Raw genomic sequence first — 20,209 nt, 5'->3', positions numbered from 1 at the left:
AAAAAAAAAAAAAAAAAAAAAAAAAAAAGAAAGCAAGGACGTGCTCAAAGGGGTCATATCAAAAGAACAAAGGAACCAATTTGAAGGGGCTTTCACTGGTCAAACTTGGGACAATTTGAGCACCAAAAATAATAATGATTAATTAATTGTAAGACATTAAATAATTAAATATCCATAGTCCAAAAATGGGGGGAGGACCCACATTTACCACTACTAGTGGTCATTATTAACATTAACTTCTTACTCTGAAAATTAACAATTAAAGGGGAAGAATTAGGCATTTACTCTGCCCTTTTTAGGAGAAACTGTGGCTTATCCTCCAGGGAAAGCAGTTCTTTATGAAGAATGCCAGCTAACAAATGTAGAAAGATCTTTAAAAAATCATCATTCTGTGACCCTCAGTGAAATAAATGATTCAGGCAAAGATTCATCATTGGATGACTACTAGGTACAAGGATATTAGAAAACAGGATATTCACAAAGTGCCAAATTATTACTTCATGGACTATTTACTAATGCAAAGAGAAAAATTAATGTCTTTTACAATGAGGAGATATGGCAGTCATCACCAGAAGCAAGTAATGAAACTTAACATCATCAAAGCAGGACAACCTGACAGAATATACCTCCTATAGTGATATAACATGAAGTACACAGTTTCACTTATGAAGTATTCTTGTCAAAAATGTTTAACCTGAATCTAATCAAGCCTTTAATCCTAAATTCTAGTGCACAGGAAATATATGAAATAGAAGAACAAGTTAAATGACACCACAAAGATACAGACAAACTCAGAATGTAGAACATTCCAAAGATAAACAGCCCGGTCTCTTCAAAAGTCAATGCCAAGAGAAAAAAAGGTGCAGAATATTGTACTAGATTTAAAAAGTCTAAAGAGACATGACTACCCATGAAATGAATATTTTGCTCAGATTTTGGTGCATAAAACCAACTATAGCTATAAATGACAGCTTGGGGACTGTATTAGTCTGTTTTTGTTGCTAGAACAGAATACCTGGAACTGGGTGATTTATAAAGAAAAATGGCATTTATTGCTTACAGTTTCTGAGGCTGGGAAGTCCAAAGTCCATCTGGTGTTGGCGACAGCGACCCAGGGGTCTTACATTGCAAGATGGTGGAAGCAGAGAGAGCAGAGAGACAGACTCTCTTCTTCTTTTAAAGCCCTCAGAACCACGCCCCTGACCACCATTTTTAATCCGTTCACTACAGCACAGTCCTACAGTCCAATCACCTCTTTAAGGCTCCATCTTTCAGTTACCATAATAGGATTTCCCACCCTCTTAACAGTCACAGTGGGGGCTAAGTTTCTAATACATAAAACTTGGAAGACAATTCAGTGAGTTTTGGGGGGACATAATTCAATCCACTACAGGGACAAATGGAAAAATTTTAATATGGACCAGATATTAGCTCATTGTTAACTTTCTTAGATATGATAATGGTTCTATGATTATGTAGGAGAATGTCCTTATATAGGATGCATGCTAAAGTATTCAGGGGTGAAATGTCAACATGTTTGCAACTTATTTTCAAATGGCTCGTGAAAAAAAATACACAGACAGATAAAGCAAATATGGCTAAATGTTAATAATTCTGATTAAGAGGTGGGATGTGGGTGGTCACTATGGTATTCTTTCAATTTTTGGTATGTCCAAAAATTTTCATGAAAAAAAATTGGTGGGGAGGGGATGCCATGTAACCCATTAAAATTTCATAATTCATTAATGGAAAGCAACCTGCTGTCTCAAAAATACCACCCAACCCCCAGCAGGGCAGTCATAATACCATTTCAGATCTCACTTTATTTAATCAATTAACCATTCCAAATAACATTGAAGTCCTTCTGATCCTTTTTCCTCCCCAATTAATGTCCCCGACTACCCTTAGCCTCCAGTTCCCAAGCTGTTTTCCAGGACACCTGGAAGCAAGCTGCATGGCTGACTGCAGAAAAAACCTTGCTCCCACACTACATCTGGCCCTGCCTTTCTACCAAATCAAATGCCAATTTATTGCCCTCTGATGCACAGTCTATCAGGCCACTTCCTGGATGCCCCCACTCCACACTGGGCCAGAAACTCGAGGCAATAATGTGAGTTCCACAAATGGGCAAGTAATTGCTCAATAAGCGTGGAACAAGGAAAGGCCAGTTGTGGTCTGTGCACATGTGGCAGCCCTTCACAACTTGACCTATAGTGGTAATAGAAGGCTGATGTTACAGAAGAGGCAAGCAATGAGAAGCCAGCCAACAGGCAGCCAGGAGTGCTTGTCCATCTAAGTCCCTCAGGATCTCCAAAGAACAAAGGAAAGGAACAAAGGCCCCTAAACTGGTGAGGAGCATCTTATCTCTTGGTTTCCTGAAGCAAAACTTAGACCCTAAGGTAATCAATCACTGCTTTCCATCTCTCACACTTTTTTGATGAGGTGTTCTGAGCTGAAATTATCTAATTTCCATTTTGTTCTATACCCGACTCTATCTTCTAATGGATGCCAGCAGAGAAAAGAGAAATGCACTCACCCTTTCCATAAACATACCCACCTTCACTTCAGAAACTGGGGTGATTAATTAAGCATCTGTGAGCACAGAGAGGTGGTTAGATGGGGACAAGGCTGAGACAAACTCTTCACTATCTCTCCCAATCAAAACTACATATTGAATTTCAAACATTTGGCTTCTTCTGAAATCCTGTTGGCACTTGCCCTGAGTTTGAGTGGGTAGAAAAGAAGAAAGAGACAGCCTGCCTCTTTGTTAAAAACAAGAGAGTTACTGGCTTTCCCTCTTTTTACTCATCTGACTGCTGTTATGGCAAGTTGGGCACATACACAGTGAGAAGTTTCAGGTCTCAAGAGGTAGCTGCTGAAGAGGACAAAGGCAATGAGAGCAATACCAGCAACTTTGACACCTACCATAGATCACACTGTTACACTGCCTCCTAACTTGTGCTAGAAAGAAATTAGGTTCCTTTGCCTCTGTTTTTGAGAGCTAAACTATTAAGGATGCCCTTTCCTCTTTTTTCACAACCCCTTTTCTGATAAATGTAGTGGAAAATGTGCCCTCCCACCAGCCAGCAAACTAAGTGTGTCTGGGTATTAGGGAGAGAAAAAGGGAGAACTGGACCCATGAGAAGCCAGACATGCAGAGCTGTTTCTTCTCAAGAGTTTTCATTTTCTAATCCAAGTACAAACAAATATTTAGAAGAACTTGTTGGTTTAGAAGTGTCAAATGAAGAGGATTCAATGGGGAAGGCACCAGTAAAAAGAAATGATAAGGTGAAGTCATCAAAATAGAGGCCTCTTGGAGCCACCTTATTTATATAAATATTCCCTAAAGAGAAAAAGAACCACAGTACCCTTATTTTCTCTAACTGTGCTGAAATGCCCACAAGTCTGGGGCCACTCACATTACTGAGATTCTAAGATGCCAAAGTCAGTCTGACTCAAATTCAGGTCACATTCTAACGTATTGCTCAACAATACCCAAACTGATACAGCCTTATATTTTATTATAAACCAAGAAAGTAAAAAAGGACATAGGAAATAGATACTTATATAACTTTGCCTAATCTTGCCTCTCCCAACACTTAGCCCTTTACATGAATTTGTCTGCCAAATTTTATCATACTTGGTTCTTTTACTCTCCACTTAGGCCTTGAACAATTCACAAGCCCAATTCCAAGTCAGACAAAGCTAATGACGTGTTCAATCTTCTTCTCACGCTGATTAATAATGATATATTACTTACTCTATTACTCCCCAAACTATAGAACCCTGTAGAAAAAATGTAAGGATGCATTCCATCAACATAGGACATGATGACTCTAGCAAATTTTTTTCATATAATTTATTCTCGATCTTTTTCCTGAAAGTGACTACTAAAATCTCTTTTCCCTACACCTCCCCATCTTCCAGATTAAACTTAGTTACAAAGCCTTCTCAAACAGTTTCATTTCTGCCTAGGTGGCTATTTCTAAGAGGCCTAGGCTAGACAGGTGGTAAGTCATAGTTCCTCCCAGGTTGGCTTCCAAACTCTGTTTAAATGTTCTCTGCAAACCTCTGGAGGTTAGATGGACTCAAACCTCTTAGCTCAGACTCTGAATTCACAAATCTTGAGACAGACAGCACCCTACAAGGTGTGTTTGTTCAGGATAAACTATATTTAAATAAACTCCTGATGCATCCACTTTCTCCTGGCACCTGCTTCCCCCTCTTAAACTCAAGAACACCATATCTTGCTGTTTCAGTAAGATCAGTAAAGAAATATTTATCCTATTCCTCAGAATTACTCTGTGCAACCCACCACTGTCTTTGGGAATATCTAAACTCTGGCCATAACAGTTTCACATGAGAAAGCCAAATAAGCAAATGTATAAGCTATCATTTTTGTCCATTTCTTTGGCTTGTTTGTTATGCAAAGAGCAGGAGTAAGAAAAGATGGTAGCAACAGATTGCTCTTACTCGCTGTCCTCCATTCCATGCCTAATAGGACCATATAGCACAGAGTAGAGGTTACAAAGGTAAGCTTTGGAATGGTCAACTAGAGCCACTAGTCTTATAAAACCAGTGATAATGAGGGCAGGAAGTTTGACTGTTTCTTTAAAACCATTTTTTAAAAACCATTACAGACCCAATGCATAAGTGTCTAAGGAAAATGCCTGACACATAACAGATACTCAAGAAATATTGATTAGAAGCAACTCAATAACTCAGGCACAGAAGGAATCAAATTTGGGGGAATTCCAGGAAAAAAAAAGTTCAAGAAGCTAGAACAGTTCCATAGTTAATACAGGTGCTTATATTGAGCCAAGATGACCTTAGTATTACACTGAGTACAACCAATCCTGATAATCTAAACTGCACATTAGGTCCTCAGAACTAAAAAGGCCTGGAATTAAATCTCCAAAAGCAAAGGTTTGGCTGGTGAGGTCACTTGGTATAGTGTGGTGCTGATATCACCAAGGTCAAGGGTTCAGATGCCTATACTGGCCAGCTGCCAAAAAAAGAAAAAATAAATCTCTAAAGGCAAAATCCCCAAGACCACCCCACACACATACATGACACCCACACACACATATACACATCCCACTAAGAAGTCTTCCTCAAGCCCTTGCCCTGAAGGCTTTAAAATCACTAAGAGATGATCCTGAAAGAGAAGATTTTGGTTGTGATACTTTTAGGCTATTCCTCTCTTCCTGCTTTAAATCAGATATCTTCTGGAAAAGATTCTCTGTGTAATAACCTAAGTTTAAACACCAAGGACAAAGGCAGCCTAAATCTGAAGGCAAATGACCACAGCCAAACATCACAAATCACAACTGGCTAGAGCCCTTTCCGTAAAGCTATATTGGATGAAGGGTACTAAGGCTTGCAAAGACTAATCTAGTAGGGGAACAAAGGGATCAAAGACCACAGATCATGTTGGCTAGAAGCATTCTTCTAAACTGTCTACTCTTTTCAGATGTAGAATCAAGAGCAGTATCAAATATCCTAGTATTTCACTTTCCTTTCCATGCCCGTATCACACAGGGTCTAGCTATGAGACTGAAGACAACTCTAGCATCTTTTAGGGCAAGAGCCCTACAAGATTGCTGAGGTATAAAAGGAAAAGTGTCTTTGGAATCTAAACCAATGATAGGGCTTAGGCAGATGTAAGGGAGAGGCAGTAGCCCTACTGCCCCTAGGGCCAGGACAACCCAGCCCTACGGGCAGCACAGAGTTAACTACCCACCCGCTTTGAGAAGCACAAAGGTACATCACTGCAACATGCCTAACATTTACATTGCCTCTCTCTGCTCATTAAACAGGTTTTGGTTAAATAATGAACAAACTGTATTACAGATTCCGATGAGAATTCCAAAATTATAAATCAACTGGGAAAGTCCAAAGGGGCAGACAGACAAGGAGGGGGGAGAAGGATAATATTGACTAATATAAAGGGCGCAGCTTGACAGTGGATATTTCTGCCACACCTGATCAAACACACTCCGTGGGGGGAGGGGAAAGAGAGCAAGAGAGGGGAGATGGGACAAGACAGCCTGAAATTTGCATCCGGAAAAGATTAAAACGGATTCTTTGGGGATAGAGAAAATACATAATATATATTACTATAAATGCAAAACTGTACTAAAAGCTAACTCAAATGTCAAAGATTACAGCTTGAATAAATTTAAATATAAAAGCCATGTGCTTCCTTGAGTTAATGAGAGAGACATAAAAGGACAACCTGGGCCAGAAGGCTGAAAAGAGCCTTGTGCTGCCTTTGCTGGGCAATGGGTCCAAAGCACAGCAGCAACTACATTCAGAGGCTTCTCTCCACAGCTCTGAGCCCTGAGAAAGAACTGGTGAATCCAACACTTTTGCAGTCTACATTTGCTTTTTTTAAAAAATTGAGATATGATTCACATACCATAAAATTTACCCTTTTAAAGTGTACAATTTAGTGGTTTCTTGTATATTCACAAAGTTGTGCAACCAACACTATCTAATTCCAGAACATTTTCATCACCCCAAAAAGAAACCCTGTACCCCTTAGCAGTCACTACCTATGCCTGCTCCCAGCCTCTGGCAACCACACAGAGCCTCTGTTTAAACTCCTCCTGCTTTAAATCCTTCTAAAAGGATTCCTATGAGGACTTCAAGACCAAATCAAGGGGAGCAGTCAAGTCTATCTCATTGGTTGCAAGCTAAGGCTTTATCCAAAGTAAGAATATGCAAAGTTTGCTCTTGGACACCCTTTTTCTTCCAAGTGCAAAGCTCTCTCCAGATTTAGTATTAGAATATTCTATTACTCTAAATGCTACAGAGCATGCAGTCATCATGCAGTTTGAGCAAATACTGACTGAAAATGTGGTTCAAAGACACAAATCTGTGAGAATAACTAGCACAGACTTAGCCAACCTTATTGGAGACAATGGACATATTTCCTTCACAATGATCAGATAATACTCCTGGAGAAGTAGGTAGTGCTTATGTACTTAAAAGATCCTCTGACTGTTTGCAAGAAAAGACAAAGAACTCATTTTAGTTTACGGACAACGTCCAATGAACCACCCATTTCCAACAGTGATATTCTTACCAACCAAGTCAGCAGATAGTCTAAAAAAATGCAATCAGAAAGTCTTTGCGAACCGGCCTGTTAGTTCACTTGGTTAGAGTATGGTACTGATAACACCAAGGTCCAGGGTTCAATCCTTGTACTGACCAGCAAAAAAAGAAAAACAAAACAAAACAAAACCAGAATGTTTTTGCAAAAAGGACCACACCCAAATCAGTTTCATGAGTTAAATTGGGTAGAAGTCCTAGAATTCCCACCATCCCTCCTCAAATCTAAGTGGTAAACCATAACTAGTCTCATAACACGGGCAGTCACTTCAGTTTCTCTTTCCAAGTTCAAAACCCTTTCCCAGCCTCCTCCCATTAACAGGCTTCCAGGAAAGCAGTCCTCCTGACACTGCCAATCAGAAAAATCTGTTTGTTTCAGTAAGAGAAACAAGAAATTGGTCATGGATTGCAGAATCCAGGACCACAGGGGCAGCTGACCCATAAACCTGCTCCTAGGAGCCAGCACTGTGTGGGGGGTCAGAACTAATCTGAAGGCCATGAAATGTTCTGTTTTGGTCCACTCTGCCATTTTCTCAGGCAGGTAATATGCTAAAACCCAAGGACAATAGGACAACCTTGGAAGGCACCATTTTAACATCTGCCACAGCTGTTGGCCTTGGAAAACACTACTACCTTTCTCGTCATCCCATAGAAAAGCTTAGCAACACCCAACTATGTTCTTAATACCACTGACAGAACTGGCTTTTTAACACATTCTGGTTTTATTAGGTCTAAGAAGCAGATAATCTGGCTGGATTCCTAACCCAAGGATATAGGAAAATTAGGCAGCAGACAACTTTGACAGCTCTTAAATGGTCTAGAGACCCCAAGTCCTGGACTATATCACTCACCACAGGTAATGGTATCTGAGCTGGAATCTTAGGACATGTCAGGATGGACAAAACAGGCATGGGATCTGGGTTGGCTGGTAGACAGGAAACGTGCCTCTGTCAGGATAGCAACACCACCTCAGCTCCTCAAGGTTTGCAGAGTGCCCAAAAGGCCTACAAGGCTACTCCAGACTGATCTTAGCCATTTTAGGGTGTTCCCAACCACATATAACAATGATCCTTCACTGTGTATAAAATGATTATCAAGTGTTTCTAATTATATTAACTTGTTTAATCCTCAATATTTCTTAGGAAGACAGTACTCTGAATTCTAGCCCACCAAAAAAATTGTAAATCTCTACTCACTATATTTTCTTTCTAATTGGGATATGTAAGCTTTATGTGTAAAATAAAAACATAAAAAAAAATGTGTGCACATAGCCAACTTTCTAAAGTAGCCAACTTACAGTTACAGGCCATAAAATAATAACATGCCACGTAGTAGCAGCATCAACCTAACAATCACTTCTTCTATACTTGATCCTTCTTGGCTAACATTTCCAAAGCTTTATCAATTGAGTGAAATCGCTCCTTTAAAGAAAAAATGTAGGGGGCCGGCCTGTGGCTCACTTGGTAGAGTGCGGTGCTGATAACACCAAGGCCACGGGTTCGGATCCCATATAGGGATGGCCGGTTCGCTCACTGGCTGAGCGTGGTGCTGACAACACCAAGTCAAGGGTTAAGATCCCCTTACCGGTCATATTTAAAAAAAAAAAAAAAGAAATTTTTCTCCAGATTTTCTCCCACGTTTCTCATGAAAGGAGAAAACTTTTTTATTATTTAATTTGTAGAAGCCTAACAGTATTCAATTACAGTCTGACGTGTGTCAGTAGCTAAAAGCGTTCCAGGGTTAAACAATGCAAGAACCCTTCACAGTCAACAGAGGAACACAGCTCTGAGGCTTTCTCTTTCAGTCTACATCTACCCCCTTGAAAAACTCATCGTAGGGCCGGCCCATGGCTCACTCCGGAGAGTGCAGTGCTGATAACACCAAGGCCATGGGTTCGGATCCTATATAGGGATGACCGGTTCGCTCACTGGCTGAGCATGGTGCCAACAACAACAAGTCAAGGGTTAAGATCCCCTGACCGGTCATCTTTAAAAAAAAAAAACTCATCGGTATTAACATTTTCTTCCTTCCTTGCCATGTATATATACATACGATATAAGGCACTTCATGTGTACATTCTCCTCTAATTGTATGTATGAAGCAATACAGAACAGGGGAAAGAACACTAAACCAAGCATCAGAGACCTGATTTCTAGTTTTGAATCTACCTTTTAGGATCAGTATGACCTCAGCTAAACCATTTTTAAACCTCTCTGGGCTTCAACTTCTTTCATAAAAGGGGAACAATATCCGCCAGCCCCCCTCACAGGGTTGTGTAAAAGTTCAATAAAAAGTGTGAAAGTAGCTTTGAAAATTCTACACATGAATATTATATAAGGTTATTATGATTAGGAAAATAGGGGGAAAACAAAGGGACAAAAGATTCCTGGAACACTTGAAGAATTAAACCTCATGAAGACTAAAAGCAATGCAATAAACCAGGGGTTGGCAAACTACTCATGGGCCAAATCTGGCTTGCAGATTTGTTTTTTTAAAGAATATATATATACATATACATATTTTTAAAATAGAACATATATATTGTTCATTCATTTATGTATTATCTATGGCTGCTTTTGAGCTACAAAGGCAGAGTTGAGTAGTTGCATAGTTGCACATGGCCCACAAAGTCTAAAATATTTACTTATATGGTCCTTCACAAATAAAGTTTGTCCATTCCTGCAATTAAAAAAATACATTTTTTTTTTTTAACAAGGATAAGTAATCCTACCTAGGTATGGAGACTTACCTGTTGTATTGTTTAAAACCTCCTTTAGATGACCAAAACTATGCAGCAGAGGATCCCGTTCTTCATCCTGTAGAATACATAGGTTAAAAATAAGTGATTATTGGGCGAATAGAGGAAAACTAAAATAAAGGATAGATCAAGGCTCTTTCTCTGAATCCAACCAGAAAAGTAAGTTTTCCTCTGAGCAAAAGAAAGTTAGTCATGGTTCATATTTTCCTTTTTTTTTTTTTCTTAAAAGATGACCGGTAAGGGGATCTCAACCCTTGGCTTGGTGTTGTCAACACCACGCTCAGCTAGTGAGCCAACCGGCCATCCCTATATAGGATCCGAACCCGTGGCCTTGGTTTTATCAGCACCGCACTCTCCCGAGTGAGCCACGGGCCGGCTCATGGTTCATATTTTCCTGTTCCTTAATTTCTTATTTCACAGAGATATTTTGGGTTTACCTACAATAGTGAATCCTGAAGTGCTAATCACCATAGCACTCAAGTTACCATAAATTGCTACATCCTTTATATGTGTATTATTGTCTCCTCTCCTTCTTAATACTCACTATGTGATCATAAATATTCATTTCAAGGACATTCCTAACTCCATCCTCTCTTCTAAACCAATCCATTTTTATAAACGAACATGAGAAATTTCCAAACACACTCACCAAATATGTTTATATACACTCACCACATTGGAAATTTCTAAACTTATTTTTATGATTGTACCAAAAATTGCTCTATACAATCTTACAAAAATTATCCTTGAATATACATATGCAACAAAGAAAGCCAACTTTATAACAGGTAAGTTTCTTACTCATCTGATTGGCAAGATATGGCCTGTTCTACATATGGAAGTTTCCTGAACCCCCAAAGAGTACCATCACCAAGCCATACTCTATGTATCAATAATTAAACTAATTTAAATCAATTTGATAGCTAATTATAGCCCCAGGTAATTAGAAGATAATAAATCTTTGTGACACTTTTAGTCATACTAAAGAGCTCCCAAGTACTAGTGTAAGTTGTTTACAAAATACCTAGAAGAATAGTGCCACTTTTGGGGTCCCAGAGAAAGAATATGCATGTAAATTTGATGCTATGTTTAATAAAACAGAAAGGTCTTTGATACCAAGAACAAGTCTGAATTCCTGCTATTCTCATTATTACTGGGAACTCAATTACTGTTTTAACCATGTACAAGATCCCCTACAACAATTCAATGACCAGGCTATCTGCCCATTCCTGACTTACCAATGGTGTATGGGTGCTCCATCTGGCATTTCGTTTTATAGCACCCACCACAATGTTAATCTCCCCTTGAATGATGTAAATATTCTTATCCACCATCCTGGCAAACCTACCAAAACAATTAGGAGAAAAGTCTGGTTAATATTTGGTTACCCAGAGCATATCCATGCTTAAATCAGTAACTTATGAGGTTAGAATTTTCATTTAACTTTTCAGTACCAAGATTTTCCACCTGTAATACTAAGATGAGATGAATTCCATCTTATGTTGCAAATCCAACTGCCTGGCTCTCCTAAAGGTCTCTGGAAGTTCAGGGCAGTTCAAGATACAACTCAAAAAGCATCAATCCAGAAAATTTTCCAAAGATACCTCAACAATCTCTACCAAGTATTTCATATTCTTCAAAGTCAATTATTTCCAAAGTCCTATGATACCTTTAAGTATCTATAATGGTAGTTTGTTAAAAACAGTATTTCAAATCTTCCCTTTGTTCTTTTTAAAAATCTACTCAATAAAGTAAAAATGAAGGTTGAAATTAAAAGAAAAGAATGAAAGTTGTTAGAATAGCCTTGGTTTGGAATCACAGCTACAATGTGAACTTAAAGACTGCATCCATTCTGCATGTCAGCTCCAGAAAATTGGACAGTGGCAGTGATATCTTTGAAAAGTTCTGAAAACTCACGTTCACTTACTGATAGCAGAAAATCTCTAATAAGAGGACTAAGGTCTGGCCGGTTATCTCACTTGGAAGAGCATGGAACTGATAACACCAAGGTGAATGGTTTGGATCCCCATACTAGCCAGCCACCAAAAAGAAAGACTGTAAGCTGTAAGTAGACATTTTTTAATGCTGAGTGTATATGAATCTCTGAAGTGAAGCTGAAATACTATTTTACTATTTTAAGTGATCCCAACTGACCTACCACAGGATTTTCTTTGCTGCCTAGAACAGCACTTAGAAAGGACATTTAATTCTCTTCCCAGGTGAAAATAGATGAGCAAATTCAAAAACAATTTTAAAAAATATCAGAAAAGATAAAATCTCTCCTAGTATCTGTTCTTCCTTAAATTATGTAGGCAAGATAAATATACTCTAGGTCTCTGGAAGAATTTGTAAGAAACAGCTAACAGAAGTTTCCTCTAGAGAAAGGAACTGGGTGACTGGGGAACTGGGTAACTGTGAACAGTGGTGAAAGGAAGACATTTTTCTCTGTATATTTTATTGTATCTTTTGAATTTTGTGTCACAAACATATATTACTGATTACCTATTTTTAAATTTTAATTTACTGATTTTTAAAAAATGAATAAACTCTTTGGAAAAGTGGTTGTATTATTCCATGTGCAAATGATTAAGAGCAGTAATCAAGCTAATTAACTAACAAACATTTACTTCATTCAGTCAATCAGACATTACTTAGCACATGCTAAGCAAACTAGGCAGAGTCATAGAGATGTCCTCACCCACCCACTCACTCTCCATTTTGAAAGTAATTTATAATCTATTGAATTAGATAAAAACAAATATATGGGCCGGCCTGGTGGCACACTGGAGAGTGCGCCGCTTGGGAGCACGGTGGCGCTCCCACCGAGGGTTCGGATCCCATGTGGAGACCGGTTCCCTCTCACTGGTTGAGCACGGTGTGGGCGCAACACCGAGGGTTGCGATCCCGTTACCGGTCAGTAAAAAAGACAAAAAGGAAAAAAAAAAAAACAAATACATGCACATAAATGGATATATATCTCCAATACATGATAGTACACAGTATTACAGTAGTGAAGCTGAGAAAATTGTTTCTGGTGAAGCGCCCTAGAAAGACAACTGACAGACAGGATTCAAAAGTCAAAAATATAAGGAGGGAATGGCAAAGAGAAGGCTTTAATGGAAAATTTAGTATGATCTAGGAGATCATGCTTATTCCAGATGGGCTGGAACATTATTCCTTGTGGAATAATGGGAGGTAAAGCTAGAAAAGCAAGTGGGGGGCATATCATGGAGGACCTTCAATATAGTTATTACTTAGTATATATTCAGTGTATATTTTATGAATACTCATCATTGTAAAAAATATTTGGGGGCCTAGAAAAGGACACTGTAAAGAATAAGAATATAAATAAGAACGATTCATTTCTCCTTCAAAGAACTAGGAGATACAGCTAGATAAGAAAAATAAGTGTCAGTGCCGTACAGCAGTGCTAGGCATCTATAATTTATTGTATGGTGTCAAATGGATAGAAGAGAGGAGCTCAAATGTTCTCATCACAAAGAAATGATAAATTTTTGAGATGCTAACTACCCTGATTTGACCACCGCACATTGTAGTATACATGTATTGAAATATCACTACGTAACCCCAAGATATGTACAATCAATACTTCTCAATTAAAAAATAAATTCTTTTCTATAAATAAATACATTTAAAAAACTAGGAGAATAAGAAAAAACATACCCAATTGAAAACAACATAGCAACAACAACAACAAAAATAGAAATAAAAAATTTTTAAAAAGAAAAAAGCAAAACAATAACTATATTACAAAGCAAACAAAAGCACCAATGGGACTAAATGATTTCTAACAGGATCTACACGTTACTTGGTAGGCTTCCTGGAGGAAATAAATTTTGAACTGAGATCTCAACTGAAAGTAATCAACCCAACATTTGATCAAAATCCATTCTCTGTATACATAAATATACGTATATATACATACGAGGGGTCTTCGAAAAGTTCATGGAAAGATTTGTATTATCTTTTTTTTGGGGGGGGGGCGGTTGGTATTGGAATCCGAACCCTTGACCTTGGTGTTATCAGCACCATACCCTCCCAAGTGAGCAAACTGGCCAGCCACTGTATTATGTCTTAATTCCATTTTAAATCTTACAATACTAAGAGCTGGTAAAAACGTGGACCAAGTGGCTGGTAAATATCTAAATGCCTGACACACAGAAAGAAAAATGATCAATAAATACTGAATGAATAAAAGAATTAACTGACATCAAGAATGACTCTTTAATACTGGTGCAGCTCACAGCTGCCTCTTATGAGAACAATGACTTCACAGAAGACAATGACTCTAAGCCAGGTAGGCAAACCTTCTTTCTGTATCCCACATTTGTTTCTCTACCAGAAGTTATAAACCTTTCATACAGGCCACCCTACAGACAAAACAAATCTACATTTACCCACCAGCCAAATCATAAGGCTTCCATTTTCACATCTATCTTCCTGATATCTCCTCAAGTTCTGTTTCTATATTCACATTTCTTCTGCAAAACACATAATTCTTTATGTAATTGTCAATTCTTCATATACGTGTGTCTTATTTTCTTTGGTTCTAAATAGCTGTTATTAGTACCCCATTGTTTAAGTTATTGTTTTCTTAACGGTTTTTATTTTTATTTATTTATTTTTTTCTAAAAGATGACCGGTTAGGGGATATTAACCCTTGACTTGGTGTTGTCAGCACCACGCTCAGCCAGTGAGCAAACCGGCCATCCCTATATGGGATCCGAACCCGGGGCCTTGGTGTTATCAGCACCACACTCTCCCGAGTTGGGCCACGGGCCGGCCCTTTTCTTAACTGTTTTAGTCCATATCTTGGGCCGGCCCGTGGCCCAACTCGGGAGAGTGTGGTGCTGATAACACCAAGGCCCCGGGTTCGGATCCCATATAGGGATGGCCGGTTTGCTCACTGGCTGAGCGTGGTGCTGACAACACCAAGTCAAGGGTTAGTATCCCCTTACCGGTCATCTTTTAAAAAAAAGAATAAATAAATAAATAAAATAAAATAAATAAAAGTACATATCCAATTAGTAAATAGATTCTCCAAAGGCAAAGACTCAGTTTTTTTTTTTCATAATGCCTCGGTGTCTAGTAAAGAACTGTGCAAACCAAGAAAACTCTGATGGGCTTTCTGAGAAGGTAGATGGTACCAGAGAGTTGAATGACCCCACATGGGCCTTTCTACAGTTTATATTCGCTCAATCTCTTGAAGAGCTCAAAGAAACACTAAAGATGCAGAGCTCATAACGTTCCCAGAGCTGGCCAAGGAACACACCATAGTTCTGTGCTTTATTGAGTATGACCAAGAATTACTGAACCAGTAAACAAACTAGTGGGCTCAAGAAATTTACTCAAAGGTGGAGATAAGAGAAAGTCAATCTAGGAAAAAAGCTGGTGTCCAGACAGGACACAATTGGAAAATCACCCCAAACCCGATATTCAGGTGACCAGTGTACCTCAGCTCTGCCACACCATCCCCTCCCTCTGTGAAGATTCTGAGACTTCTCAAGAACTATATGCAAGGTAAGCCACTGATATGTCCAAAGATGTCCCTTCTGCCGGCTGGAGATGAAAAATGAAACAACGCTTCTCTCTTTCACTCATCTTTTAACCACTCAGGGCACCCAAGGTATAAGGGTGACAGTTGGCAGAGTAAAGCAAAGAAAAAAAGTCAGTCTGTGTGATTATGCATAGAGAACTGCTGTGATTAAGTCTCATAAAGCCTGCCAATATTATATATCAGGGGCTCATCATTGAGTGCCACTGGGCAGAAACCAGCCCACAGACATATTTTATTTGGCCTGCAAAAGGTTTAAAAAAATTAATTAGTTGCCAACAATTAAAAAACACAATGATCTGGATTTCTAGCTTCTCCTGAACAATAGAATATTGGTCATTCTGTGCCCATTCTCAAACAGTAGCAATCACTAAAAAAGTAGCAGCTGCCTCCTTTAAATAAGGGCATGGGTTCTCCAGTATACCATATTCCCCAATATATCCTAATATATTCCCACCTGATTCACTTCACTAATTTACATTACCTACCTAATACTTAGGCATATGAGCTTGTAACCCTTGCTTTATATGATGGCAAATCATTTCTTTGCCATCATACTTCCATGATCATTTATACTACTATTCCTTCTTTTTTTATTGTCAAATTTCTTCTCAATACTATTGATTCTATGATCACTTCCACTACTACTGGGGCTCCAAATCAGCACACTGCTCTATTATATTTTCATTTAATTAAACAACTGCAGCTGAACATACTGAAATATAGAAAAAAAGGAAAAATAAAAGCTGAACAGCAGCCTATTACATTTACACAGCTCTTCCAGTCCCATATTACCCCAACAAGAGAGTCATTCTAATCAGTCACACTGAACCACAGGGATAGAGTGTGATCAATCAATTAAAGTGGTGTACAAAGGCTAAGATGATCTTTCCAGTGAGTACTCTATAAATAGAGTCTCCTCAAAAGCAAGAGTTTTGTCTTCTTCCTTTCCAGTTGCCCACAGGAGCCAGTCTAAATACCCTATCAATGAAGTTATTATTTAAAAGTGGCAGTCATCCTGACTTCTGGAACATAGGAAAGTGAAATAGTAATGGACCTCTGAGAACTGTGAGCTGTAACTGGGATTCATGTCAAGCTACCAAAGAGATGTGTCTATAACCTGAGTTCCCACTGTGCCAACAAGCATTACTGTCAAGATTAGAACATACAATCTGTCTACAGCCACCGTTTAAAAGAAGCTCAAGTACAAGTCTTGAAGGAAGGACAAATTTCCTGATTTGTGGGTGGGGGTGGGAATTATTCCTACCTAGAAAGTTATTTCTATCTAGAATTATTCCTATCTAGAAAATGACTTTTTAAGGAAAGACAAAAAGTTTTTAAGTTTGATGCCTGTATAGTCACCCTCAGTCCCAATTGAAAAGATGCTGGATTGGTCACACTATCTATGCAGAGACCTGATTGCCTATTATGCAAGGCATATCAACTCAACAGGGAAATGACCCAGATGAGCGAGGCAGGCCCACGAAATCTGAGTACTTCCTGGGCTGACTACTTAATTCATTTGCCACTTTCATCTACTTTTTCAGAAATTCTGCAACTTACATCAGCAAGTTAAAATACAAATAGTCACCTATACCATTTCCATCCCACTTATTTTAAATCAATACATGTAAAGCATAAACGCTATCCCTCCTCCTCCCAACATACACACACAGAGAATTTCAGCAGGGAAAAGGGCATTAGGTAGGAGAAACTGAGTCAGACACTCTAAGATCCTAGATAGTCTTCCCTTCTAACACTGAGGTTTCGATCCTCCTTGTTACTACCTCAGCATGCAAAAGTGCAGTGTCCTGACTACCAGGGCCAGAGCTAGGCCACAAGTCTTCATTACATATTAAAACTCATACCAGGTACAGATAACATTTATTGAGTGCCCACTTACATACCAAAAGGCATTAGGTTGATCCTGCTTTTAACCTTACTATACGCTTTAACTAGGCCACTACACATACATACTACTACTTTTAAGAAGTACATAACCTGAGCAATCCCAAAGCAGACCTTTCCATTTATATCCTCCACAGAGCCAAGAGGAGTGCCTTGTAAAACTGAATTTAAGGCATACAAGTTTCTATATTGTGCATTAAAAAAACACTATCCACACTATTCCTCATTTCCCAAAGCACTCTTTACTCTTGGTGGACTTTTACAGTTCTACAACACAGCAGTTTATCAAAGGTTATCACTGTACCACAAACTTTGGGGTTTGGGAATTATGTTCCATCATTTATTGCTGCACTGACCCTACCACAGTTGGCTAAACATCTCTCGTGGCTCTTTTTACCCACTAAAAATAATAGGGCACAGTACCAAACTTTGCCAGTATTCAAATCCCTCTCTGCTCTTGGTCAAATATGTCATCCTAGAGTGGCTTCCTTGTTATTAAACTTCAGCTACTTAGGCCAGGTGAAGACCTGGGAAAGTGGGGGGAAGGCGGGGAGATACAGAGAATGCCAACCAAAAACATACACCAGAAGAGAATACCTGTAAAAGATTGTATAAAGAAAGAAACAGGCCCAGAAGATAAGTCCAGTGTTTACATACAGACACAGACTGGCAGTTGAGCTGCCCTGGAAGAGGAAGGCCTTATAGCTGCTGGCTTCAACACTTCCACACGTCTTCTGACTACATGTGTCTAGCTTGAATTAGTTCATCATCCAGTATTAATGAAGCAGTTCAGTTGTATTAATAAGGGAGTCACACAGAAGCTGGCGCTGTACAGAACCTGGAGAGACTCTCACATCCAAGGTCTGAAAACCAACCCTTAAAACTAGATACAAACTACTCCTTAGGCTTGCTTTCGGCTTTTGAGTACTGGGCTCTTTACGATACAGCTCCGGAAAAGAGGAGCTGAAGGTTAGATTAAACCAGAGAAAACAGGAAGAAGGATTCGGACACCCGCAAGAGATCAAGATGTCAGAGCTGAAATCGCCCCTCCGGCGGCAGAGGCCTGACCTTTGCCCCCTACACGCCTCCCAGTTCCTTCCCACAACAATCTTTCCTTCGTTTTATTCCTGATTCCTGCGTCCTTAACCCACCCCGGCTCGCCCAATTTAAGGACTCCTCCCCCTTATTCTCTATCGCGATGTCAGGGCGGCATTCACGACACTGGAACTCTAGGAAGGGACTTCGCTGACCTGTCAGCGGATCCAAAATGGCGGGGCCTAGTCCCAAGACCGGCAGCCGCGGCTCATGTCCAGCCCGGGCCCCGGAGGCGTCTCCGAACGGCCCTCCCCGCTCTGGTGGCAGATGGGAGAAGGGAAGGAGCTCGTTTCTTGGAAGTTGAGGCCGAAGTCAGAGTGGGAAAGCACAGTCGGCGGGGATGAGTCGGCCGGGACGGGCGGTGGAGCCGGCTACCTTCCCTGTCAGCTCACTGACGTGGTAACTAGCCTCAGTCTAGCCCGCTGCCTAGTAACTGCGCGAGCCCTGCCGCGCACAGCCAATCATAGCTTTGCACTGCGAAAAGTGGCATTCCAGTTCTCCAATCGAAGGAAGGAAATTGGCTTCGGGAGGCGGATAGTGCCTAAAGAGGCGAGGTTACAGGGAAAAGAAAAGAGTAGGCAGGGAACAACCAACGGATACGAGGACTCTCTGAGTGACAGTTGGAAAATCCAATAAAAAATGAGAAATTATGCTGGGCGATGGCTAGGGTGGAGTTAGGTAGAGTTCGGTTGCAGTGCGCGGTTTGGCAGTGGCTGCTGGGCATTATGGGGAGGAAGGCTGTGATTTGCTGGAAAGGGGGCCGGGTCCGTTTTGAGAGCTTGAGCGGGCGCCCCTACTGCCCTGGCCACATCCAATCAAAGTTACCTGGGCCAATACCATGCCCCTTGAAAATTAACTCCATTTCGAGGCAGCTCTGGGCTCCCTCCATCCTAAAACCAGTCCGGTGATCTATTTCACACCCTCCTCCTCCAGCCCTTCTGTCTGCCTGCCCCGTTTTGGGTTCTTATAGGTGTGTCTGTGCCATTCCGATTCCGTTTCTGAGTCTTCTACCCTATTCCGACCATCCAGAAATAGAGAAATCGGCGGTAGCAAAACCTTGAATATCCAATTCAAGTCTCCTCATTTTACAGAGCCGGGATCTGCGTCCTAGAGTGGAAAGTTGGCCCTATGTTCACAAAGCTAGTTAATGGCAGAGCAGAACGACAAACTCAGGTGTCCTTAACCCTAGTCCAGCTCTTTTTCACTGCCCCTTCCAACCTCTTATGACTTACTCAATCAGACTGTGACTTCTGGCTCTACCTCTAAATACAAAGCCTTGAGCATGCCTTACCTATCAGGAAAAAGCTAATCACACAGGTTAGTCCACATCACCAGTGACAGGAAACTGAAGTGTTACCTTTTTCCTTAGAAATGCTAAGAGGCCTGAGGGCTGGATGCCCACGCATTTTCACTCTCCTGCCCTCAGCTTCCTCCTCCCCTTGCAAGGGATGACAGAGATTGCTAAGATATTTAGAATTACCTAGAAGGGCAAGTGTGTGGAAAAAGGACAGGAGGGGCCGGCCCTGTGGCTCACTCGGGAGAGTGCGGTGCTGATAACACCAAGGCCCCGGGTTCGGATCCCACATAGGGATGGCCGGTTCGCTCACTGGCTGAGCGTGGTGCTGACAACACCAAGTCAAGGGTTAAGATCCCCTTACCGGTCATCTTTAAAAAAAAAAAAAAAAAGGGCAGGACTTGAATAGACATCTTGCCAAAGATGTATAAATGACCAATAAGCAAATGAATGATGCTCAGCA

General features: G+C 40.2%; 1 long non-coding RNA gene across 1 annotated transcript; it reads right to left on the bottom strand.

Annotated features, from left to right (window-relative positions):
* Positions 1 to 9,856: 9,856 nt before the first annotated feature.
* On the bottom strand, positions 9,857 to 18,826 carry LOC103588098. Its single transcript, XR_550286.1, has 3 exons — positions 18,608 to 18,826; positions 11,113 to 11,218; positions 9,857 to 9,932 (listed from the first exon to the last, which is right to left on the bottom strand). It is a non-coding gene; the product is annotated as an uncharacterized LOC103588098 (long non-coding RNA).
* Positions 18,827 to 20,209: the final 1,383 nt, after the last annotated feature.

Source organism: Galeopterus variegatus, unplaced genomic scaffold (genome assembly GCF_000696425.1).
Source record: "Galeopterus variegatus unplaced genomic scaffold, G_variegatus-3.0.2 Scaffold525, whole genome shotgun sequence".
NCBI lineage: Eukaryota > Metazoa > Chordata > Mammalia > Dermoptera > Cynocephalidae > Galeopterus > Galeopterus variegatus.
The sequence above is the reverse complement of the archived record's forward strand: the minus strand, read 5'-3'. Positions and strand labels throughout refer to the sequence as shown.